Consider the following 9,998-nt stretch of genomic DNA (forward strand, 5'->3'; position numbering starts at 1 on the left):
GATAGAGGCCACCATCTGCTTAGTTTTCTGTTACTTGGAATGCAAGTGCAAGTATGCAGCCAGCCACCCACCCACCCACAGGCCGCAACACTAAACTGCCAGATTTCTGGGCAGCTGCTTGCACTTGAAATATGGCCTTTTAAGCTCGTGGAGGCGGAAGCTTTTCACAACCTCATGCCGGCGGCGGCCGGGTGTCCATACTCGGTCCCCAGCCGCCACTATTTCTCCCGGTATCGTCTCCGCCTTCCACAAGCAGGGGTCCCACAACATTACATGTGCCCTCCCCAGTGCACTTACTGGGAAGGACCGCCTAACCACAAACACGTGGACAGGTGAATGGGGCCAGGGACAGTACGGAGCCAGTCCACAACTTTTTTTGCTGAGAGTTGTATTTAGCTCGGTGAAAGGACAGGCATAGAGGGAAACCGTATCTACTCCGGCAGTCATTTCTCCATCACCAGGATCCGCCCATTGTCACACACGACCATGCCTGGCTGTATATTTAGCGGTGAGAGCCACAGATCAGGCTGCTGTGTTACAGCTTTCAACAACTCTGCAGCGCTGGGTGGTTTGTTTATTAAGCATTAAGCATGTTATCTTTAGCACAGCCTGTGGCCGCTTGGCCAAGGCAGTGCTGCTGTGCTGTCAGCTTGTGACTGATGTGGTCATTTCGGAGATGGAGGAGGAGGTGCAGGAGCTGAACAATGTGATTACATTGAGGTTAAATTGGTGACGCTGTTTTTTATACTAAAGAAAGATCCTATTGTTTTGGGTTTTTTACGTTATTTTTTAAGACAAATGCATTCACCGGGAAATGTCATTTTAACATTTTACAACCTTATCTGGCAATGTGGTGTGTGACACATCATCAGACAGATCCTGTTTTATTTATGATGGAGGGACTCTGAAAGTCATAAAGCCTATTTTTATAGGGACATCAGACGGCCCTTACTATTCTTAAAAGGCCAGCAGTCGGCCCTCGCTATTGTTAGAGAGCCATCAGCCGGCTATGCTTTGTTGTTCCCATTATTAACAAGTGGGTCTCCTATACTGTTATTGCGTATCCAGTGACTGCAAGGGCTGCCAAAAATTTGGACGCAACCCAATACCCCTTTGAAGAGACATAGAGGAGGGTCTCAGTAAAAAAAATGTTCCCATTATAAAAGAGTGGGTCTCCTGTAGTGGTAAAGCCCATGCTGTGACTGCAAGGGCTGCCAAAATTTGGGAAAAACCCCACTAAGAATTTAAAGACACATAGAGCAGGGCCACAGTAACAAGGTACGACATGTTCCCATTAGAAAGGAAAGGGTCTGCTATACAGTTATAGGGTATGCAGTGAGTCCAACGGCTGACCAATTTTAGGAAAAACCCCACGAAGAATTTAAAGACACACAGAGCAGGGCCACAGTAACAAGGTACGACATGTTCCCATTAGAAAGGAGAGGGTCTGCTATACAGTTATAGGGTATGCAGTGAATCCAACGGCTGACCAATTTTACGAAAAACCCCACTAAGAATTTAGAGACACACAGAGCAGGGCGACAGTTGTATTGCCAAGTTTTTTATAGCAATAAGGTTCGGATACGGCTTTAAAGAAGGCAACCACTTGTAATATAACACAATTTTATTTATAATAGATAATTTGAAAGGTAAAATACAGAATCAAAGGAATAGTATGATATTAAAATATTGATATTAACATACTTACTATTGGATAGAAGAAGAAAAAGATTTCCCTAGTAGCATATACATCATCTGTCCGGAAACTTCAGCTGGAGAAGCGCTCAGCGATGGGCAGAGAATGCATACTAGGTCCCCTACACTGTGAAGGGCGTCCCCTTCACAGGTCCACAATGCTTCTGCCATAATTGAATTCTTCAACAGCTTTATACTTTTCAGAAAAGGCTTACCCAACCTAATATTACATAAGCATGAAAGTTCATAGGTTGCTGTCCAACATTCAAATCCCATGATAGTGGCCAGCTATCACAGATAAACAATGCCGGACAAGACCTGTTCACGGACCATTCTCCTTTTGTCAGAATGTTTACATATGATAAGAGTAAATGCTACACAGGGTTATAAATCAGAACAAGGTTTTCTTCCCAGACAGTATATTGTGTTAAGAAGCTATATATCAATGAGATACATTCACTGATAAAGTATACCTTAACACAGAATATATAATTAGAATATTGATTAAAGGTTGGATACATCACAATGGGTTTCAGATAGCCACTTATATTTTTGGTACTACAATAAGCTTCTCCATCTTAAGCCATATATCTGTAGTTTTATTTACAATATTGTGCAATCGTCTGTCTCTGGTTCTAGCAAACACAGCGTATACAAAAGGCTAATTCCCTTCAGTACTAAAGATTAAACCTCAGCAAACTTAACCTAATGCTTTAGTATGTCTGAACTAATGACCCCTAGTCTACTTGAGGTAAGACATCTACACATGCTGATATCTCTGGTTTATATTTCAATATGGATTTAAAATATAAAATAGCCATTTTTCATGTTCATAATATAATCCACCCTTGGTTATCTGAAACCATATATTATTTATATCCAACGCCATATCCAAAAGGAATAACTTCAGCAGATGAGCGACATAGAGATAACAAAGAAGGAATACATTGTATACAGCAACATAAAGTAATACATGCACAAATTATTACAAAAATTACTCCTAAAATATAGCGTAAATACCCAAAATCAGGCAGCCAGGAAAATAACCAGTCCCACCATTTACCATTACTTCGTGTGACGTGATAAACATCATCCTGTAACTGATCTATTTGAGACTGCAAATCTTGGCTGTGATCAGACAGATTAAAACAACACATCCCATCAAACTCCTGACATCCATGATTATGAATTAACAACAAATTTGTATATCCAATAATATATTCTCTAAGGCTCTACTAGTAATATTTATTGATCTAGCCACAAGACAAGATAATCTACTTACAGTATGGGCAGCATATGCCGTTATGACAGGGGATCCTACCATTGTCAAATATATTCCTAGAATTTCTGATTCAGTTAATAAATTTACATTATAATTACAATTTTCTGATAAGCGAGAAATCCCCTTTTGGAAGGCTTAATTTTATGAGATGGGAATAAAGGATACATCATTAAACCTAATCTAGAGATAACACATGGCCCCCCTGTTATATTGGCCGGAATATAATTAAAAGTTATATTCCCACAAGAAAACATCCACCCCTTGGGCAATTTTACATGTTGTATGTATGAGGGGGAAATTACTATATTATTACACTTCATATTTTTCCCCGACCTTATTTTCTTACAATCTTTACCTGTACGGGAACTATAAATAATATCAATCTCATTATTCCCTGTTTTACTTTCTATTTTCATTTGCTGGCATTTACCTATTTTATTTTGGTCGCAAGTCATTTGATAACATAACTCAGCAGATGCAATGTTTTGAGTCTTTATAGTGATCATATCTTCAGTAATAAAATCTTCTCCAGTACAGTTTATACAAGCGTAATACGGGTTGTATGTATAATTCTGAAGCACATCTCCTTCTTCCACCTCCTCATCTTGGATAAATCCCCCTATAAATTTGGTCCACAATCGTAAGGGGGTTGGCATAGCTACCAGACAAGTTTCTAACACATTTGTAGCCGTAGCAGTCTTTGCCATACAAAAATGGCTCAAGTTTGTCAGTTGCGCCAAATAACTCCATAAATTCTGCTTCATTTTCCATAAAGCCTCATTCTCCTCGTCCGGCGTTTCTTTTCCCCTTCTGTATAACGGTTGGGTAGTGACAGAGACCAAAAGGACCATGCCTGTAACACCGATCATCCACCATCTCCAATTTTGTATCTAAAATGGAAATATATACATTAGTCTCTGAGATAACACCTGTCTGCAGGAACATGTTCCCACTTCTCTTGTCCTGGCTTCATCACTATTAACACATTGTCTGCCCCTTGGGCGATCACCTCTGCAGGTTCTGGAGGACCTTTATCTCCAGGTTGCTTCACCCAGATTTTTGCACCATCATTCAGAGAATGAGTGGAGCCAAAACCTCTATCTCCTCCAAATGTTATTATTGTAGGAGCTGTTCCCTTGATTATTTTCATTTTCTGGATAGACAAAATTAATAATTGAGCTATCCTGTCTCCTTTTTGGATCAACAAGTCACTATCCCCACTATTCAACAGGAGTACCTTGATTTCACCTTGATAATCCTGATCTATCACTCCTCCCATCACTTGAATTCCTCTCAGGGCCAAACCTGATCTTGGAGCTATAAAACCAAAATGCTCAGGGGGCATTTGTAATCCTATAGCAGTTCTGATTGCCTTTACCACCCCTATTTCTAATCTAATTTCCTCATGAGAGTGTAAATCTAGTCCTGCTGCCTGTGGGGTGGCCCTATAAGGTCCCAGAGTCCCTGGCTCTAGCTCCCAATAGAGAACTGTCTGTCCTGTGGTAGTAGCTTTTAAAGGCATGATTTGTAAATTGGGGGTAATCATTCTCATTAACGGTGTTTCCTGTTCTCCAACTGGTCTGTTATTAAGAATGTTAAGGGCTTCACTTAAATGTTTTCTCCACCCTTTGTAGTTTCCGTTTCCCAATTTCTTCAACTGTTCTTTCAATAGCCCATTCATCCGCTCCACCAATCCTGCGGCTTGAGGATAATATGGGATATGAAAGATCCACTCAATATTATGTTCTGAGCAGAACTCTGCGACCTTCCTGTTCTTGAAGTGACTACCATTGTCACTCTGAATTTGCAATGGAATACAGTAATATAATATTATGGTTTCCATGGTTTTAATGGTACTGTTAGCATTGGCCGTTTTACACGGACAAGCCATCATATACCCTGAGTATGTATCCACGGCCGTGCATACATACACACACCCTCCATCTTGTGGAAGGGGGCCGATGTAATCTACCTGCCAAATTTGTCCAGGTAGTTTACCTCGGGCTATTTGACCCCTAACAACATGGGGGACAGGCCTTTGTTGTGAATGTTGGCATACTGGACATTTCATAATTGTTTCCTTGTTTACATCTAACCTGATGGGCACCCCTCTGGTTTGTGCCCACTGATAAGTGGCTTTTTCTCCAAGATGTCCGCATTTCTGATGTGCCCACTGAGCCAATCCAAGTAATTTTTCAGCTGAGTCCGGTTCCTCACTGGCATCAGCAACTGATATTTTGGAATGTTCATCTGCTATTGTATTGAAAAGTCTTTCCAGGATATCTGAAGCACAATGAGCGTCAACATGAAACACAGTCACTTTAATTCTTTGCACAATTGCCCAGATGTCTTGCCACAATTCTTTCCCCCACACTTCTTTGCTGTATATTTTCCAATCATTCTGAGCCCAAGTTGGTAACTATGTAGTCAATCCATTTACCACAGACCATGAATCCGAATACAAATAACATTCACTCAGTGACTCCTGTCTCAAAACACTGTAAATTGCATAAAGTTCTGCATATTGACTACTCTTCCCTTCACCAGTGGTGATTAACATCCTGTTGCTTACTGGCTGGTACCCCACCGCCTTCCACACTCGATGGTTACCTCGATACCTGGATGACCCATCAGTGAACCAAGCATGTTTCCGCTGTTCAGGACTCAATTGTTCAAAAGGAACCCCCCATACCACAGGTGATTCCTGAATTGACCTCTCTAACTCCTGCTGCTGAAGTCCTACTGGGACTTTAGCTATTTTCTCATGCAATGTTGTAATCCCACTAACTCCTGGTTTTGCCCGATCCTGAATATACCATTTACATTTTATTACTGATGATTCCTGGGCATGCCCTATGCGGTGGGTTTTTGGGGTACTACGTATCCACTGCATGATTGGAATTTCTGGTCTGATTGTTACCTCATGTCCTATTGTCAACTGTTCTGTGTCAATTAATGCCCAATAACACGCCAATAACTGGCATTCAAAAGCAGTACAGCGCTGGGCCGCTTCAGGTAATTTTCTATTCCAAAACCCTAAGGGTACTTTGTTTCTCCCCTGTTTTTGCCACAGACTCCAATTAGCATACCTTTCCTGTACTGACACATTCAATTCCATAGGCTCATCATCCAACACCGGCCACAGATCCAATGCCTTTTGTACTGCTTCCTTTGCTTGTTCAAATGCTGCCTGTTGCTAATTACCCCATTCAAACTGATATTTTTTCCTTGTTACCTTGTAGAGGGGTGTGAGTATTTGACTGAGGTGTGGAATGTGCTGTCTCCAAAATCCAAAAAGTCCTATAAACTGTTGTGTCTGTGTTTTATCTCTGGGAATGGCAAAATCAAGAATCTTTTGCCTCGCCTGTGGGGTCATTTCCCTGTGTCCCTTGCTCCATTGGATACCAAGGAACTTCACTGTTTGTGCAGGTCCCTGCACCTTTTTAGGATTAATCTCCCATCCCTTACTCCTCATGTGTTCCATTAGAGCATTTAACTGCTGGGCCACTTCCTCTTCTGTCTCTCCCTGCACCATAATGTCATCAATGTAATGAGATATCTGCATGTGTGATGGAAGGATAAACTCGTCCAGGTGTTCTCCCACTACCCTGTGACAAATGGTTGGACTGTGTATCCACCCTTGGGGAAGACGTGTGAAAGTATATTGTCTTCCCTTCCATGTGAAAGCAAACTGATTCCAGTATTTTTCATCAATTGGTATGGTGAAAAAAGCATTAGCCAAATCTATCACCCCATACCAAGTCCCTTTGTGTCTCTGTATTTGTTCAATTAAAGTGATAGTGTCAGGTACTGCGGCTGCGAGGGGAGGGGTGTGTTTGTTTAACTCCCTATAATCCACAGTCATTCTCCATGAACCATCACTCTTTTTCACTGGCCAGACAGGATTGTTCCATTCAGTGGTCACAGGTACAAGCACACCCACATCCAACAAATCCTGAACTGTCCCGCTGATCTCCTTCCCCCCCCTGGGATTCTGTACTGTTTCATGCTAATTACCTTTGAGCTGGGAGGGATTTCCACTGGAGGCATTTTGACTTTCCCAACCATCACTGGGGCCGCTTTAATGAAAGGCCTCACTGATAGCTGAGAAGGTCTAGCGGTCACTGAGGGGGGGCACCCCAAGTTGATACTTATCATCCGGTAATTGCAATGTCATTCCTTTCAGTATATCAATGCCAATTATATATTCTGGAATAGGGACAACCATCACACTGTACATTGCTGTAGGCAGGTTCCCTATTTTTAATGACACTTTAGTTTGCACTGCCTCTATTTGTTTGCCCCCTAATCCTGTGATTATTACTTTTCTTCCTTTGAATTGTTTAGGATTGCCATAAATCAAGCTGGCCTCGGCCCCCGTATCCACTAAAGCTTTTACACACTGTCTATTTTTATTTTTCCAATTAATGACCAAATTTACATGAGGGCGCTTATCAAGATGGAAGACTCGGCCAGAGTCAATCACTCGTGTCTCCTTTTGACTGAGAAACCCCTGGGGAAGAAGAAGTTGACTTCCCTCGCCAGGTTTTAAGCTCCTGTCGTAATGCTGACTTTACCTCAGCATAAAGATCCTCAAACCCCGGCGCAGTGGGTTTCACTGGCGACGAAGAGGGAGTGGGCCCTCTCTCCCTTCGTGTCCTACTACGCCCACGCTGTGGAGATTCAGAATCTTTTACTGTCACCTTTTTATTTTGTGAACTTCCTGATTTTTTATGAAGCACTCGCTTTTGGTATAATCTCCACATTTCATCTGTACCGATCCCGTCAATTTTCTCCTTTGGAATCCCATCTTTCAGTAAGGCAGTAAACATATCCTTACGTGAGGTGCGGAAACCACTATTATTGCCTTTGGACTCTCTATGCTGCTCCCCAGACGTAGAGTTACCACTGTGCTTGGGGCCCCAATCTCCCAAATCTCCTAACTGTCGGATTGCCTCTAAGGTGTTAGAGATAGTTTTCCCAGTCTGATTCACCATCAGGGTCATCATTATATGTTTATAAGATGGAGGAGCAGCCCTAATTATACGATTTCTGACGGACACACTGACAAGGACATCCATGTAAGTGGCATATGTATCTGCAGAAATGGCATTTTTCATAACTTCTTCGTTTAGCATCTGAGAACAGTCTTTTAAAGTAAACCATGGCTTCTCATTAGGGGGCCAATCTGCTTCAGATGGATATTTATGCTGTAATGCCACAGCCACAACATCCAGCATACTGCAGACTACATGGGGCTGCCGAATCTGCAGTGTGTGGAATGCTTCCTTCACTACAGGTTCATGACTCAGCTGCACAAACTTTGGACCATCTACCATATCCAGCCGCACCCCATGGGCTCCTGTCTCCCATAACCTAACTGCCCAGGTAATCAAGGATTCATTAGATTTTTGGGAAAAACGATCATGAAGGTCATTGAGTTCTTGTTGACTGAAATCTTCCATCACATCTCTCTGCTGTCTACCTGCAGGGGTGTCTATGATCCGTCTGTGATGTATAGGATGCGCCTTCACTGAGTCAGCAGGAGGATCAATCTCCCTCTGCTCATTGAAGTACTCATCCTGTTCAAAATCAGAGTCAGTGGAATCCCACACATCACCATCCCATTGATCGGGATCCCACTGAACCCCAGCCTATGGCTAAAGCCACCTTTTTCTTATTCACTTTACCCCGTCTCTTTTTATATTTGTACTGAGCTACACGTACAGCTGCCTTTTCTGCGACATGTTGATACACATCACATTTATCCATTAGCAGCCTATTCTGACATTGCACCACTGTCAAAGCACTCTGCATTTCACACCTTTGCTGTTCTAATACTTGCATTCTTTGCAGCAATTGAAGCCTTTCCTCATGCTGCCTCCTATAAGCATGTAACAAAATCCATCCTCTCCTGCTCACAGCACCCAATTCCTGTTTTTTTTTCACTCTCACTTTTTGCAAGCATGCAACCACATCATCGGGTTCAGCATCATTCAAACATTTGTCCCATGATTCACTTAATCCAACACATTGCGACCACTCTTTGGCAAAACTATGGTAAGGAGCCTGCTCCCACCCTGGAATTTCTACAGAAACACTTACAACCTCTTTTTTCTTAAAGAGAGGCATGTTTTACGCAATATCACACTATCACACAGAGTCCCTTCTACTTTCCAATAAAAAGAACTTCTGAGCCTTCTGCGTATCCTGCCGACTACGCCAAATTATGTATTGCCAAGTTTTTTTTAGCAATAAGGTTCGGATACGGCTTTAAAGAAGGCAACCACTTGTAATATAACACAATTTTATTTATAATAGATAATTTGAAAGATAAAATACAGAATCAAAGGAATAGTATGATATTATGATATTGCGTACACTTTTGTAGATTAAAGGTTACTAAGGTTAAATACTTATAAAGGTTACATACTTACTATTGGATAGAAGAAGAAAAAGATTTCCCTAGTAGCATATACATCATCTGTCCGGAAACTTCAGCTGGAGAAGCGCTCAGCGATGGGCAGAGAATGCATACTAGGTCCCCTACACTGTGAAGGGCGTCCCCTTCACAGGTCCACAATGCTTCTGCCATAACTGAATTCTTCAACAGCTTTATACTTTTTAGAAAAGGCTTACCCAACCTAATATTATGTAAGTATGAAAGTTCATAGGTTGTTGTCTAACATTCAAATCCCGTGATAGTGGCCAGCTATCACAGATAAACAATGCCGGACATGACCTGTTCACGGACCATTCTCCTTTTGTCAGAATGTTTACATATGATAAGAGTAAATGCTAAACAGGGTTATAAATCAGAACAAGGTTTTCTTCCCAGACAGTATATTGTGTTAAGAAGCTATGTATCAATGAGATACATTCACTGATAAAGTATACCTTAACACAGAATATATAATTAGAATATTGATTAAAGGTTGGATACATCACAATGGGTTTCAGATAGCCACTTATATTTTTGGTACTACAATAAGCTTCTCCATCTTAAGCCATATATCTGTAG

At 41.6% G+C, this 9,998-nt stretch overlaps 1 long non-coding RNA gene across 1 annotated transcript; it reads right to left on the reverse strand.

Annotated features, from left to right (window-relative positions):
• Nucleotides 1-1,666: 1,666 nt before the first annotated feature.
• On the reverse strand, nucleotides 1,667-9,632 carry LOC141273562 (uncharacterized). Its single transcript, XR_012322107.1, has 3 exons — nucleotides 9,415-9,632; nucleotides 5,074-5,260; nucleotides 1,667-3,867 (listed from the first exon to the last, which is right to left on the reverse strand). It is a non-coding gene; the product is annotated as an uncharacterized lncRNA (long non-coding RNA).
• Between the last annotated feature and the right edge of the window lie 366 nt (nucleotides 9,633-9,998).

This window comes from Phyllobates terribilis, unplaced genomic scaffold (assembly GCF_046119375.1).
Source record: "Phyllobates terribilis strain yellow unplaced genomic scaffold, ASM4611937v1 Scaffold_5__5_contigs__length_657084704, whole genome shotgun sequence".
Lineage (NCBI taxonomy): Eukaryota > Metazoa > Chordata > Amphibia > Anura > Dendrobatidae > Phyllobates > Phyllobates terribilis.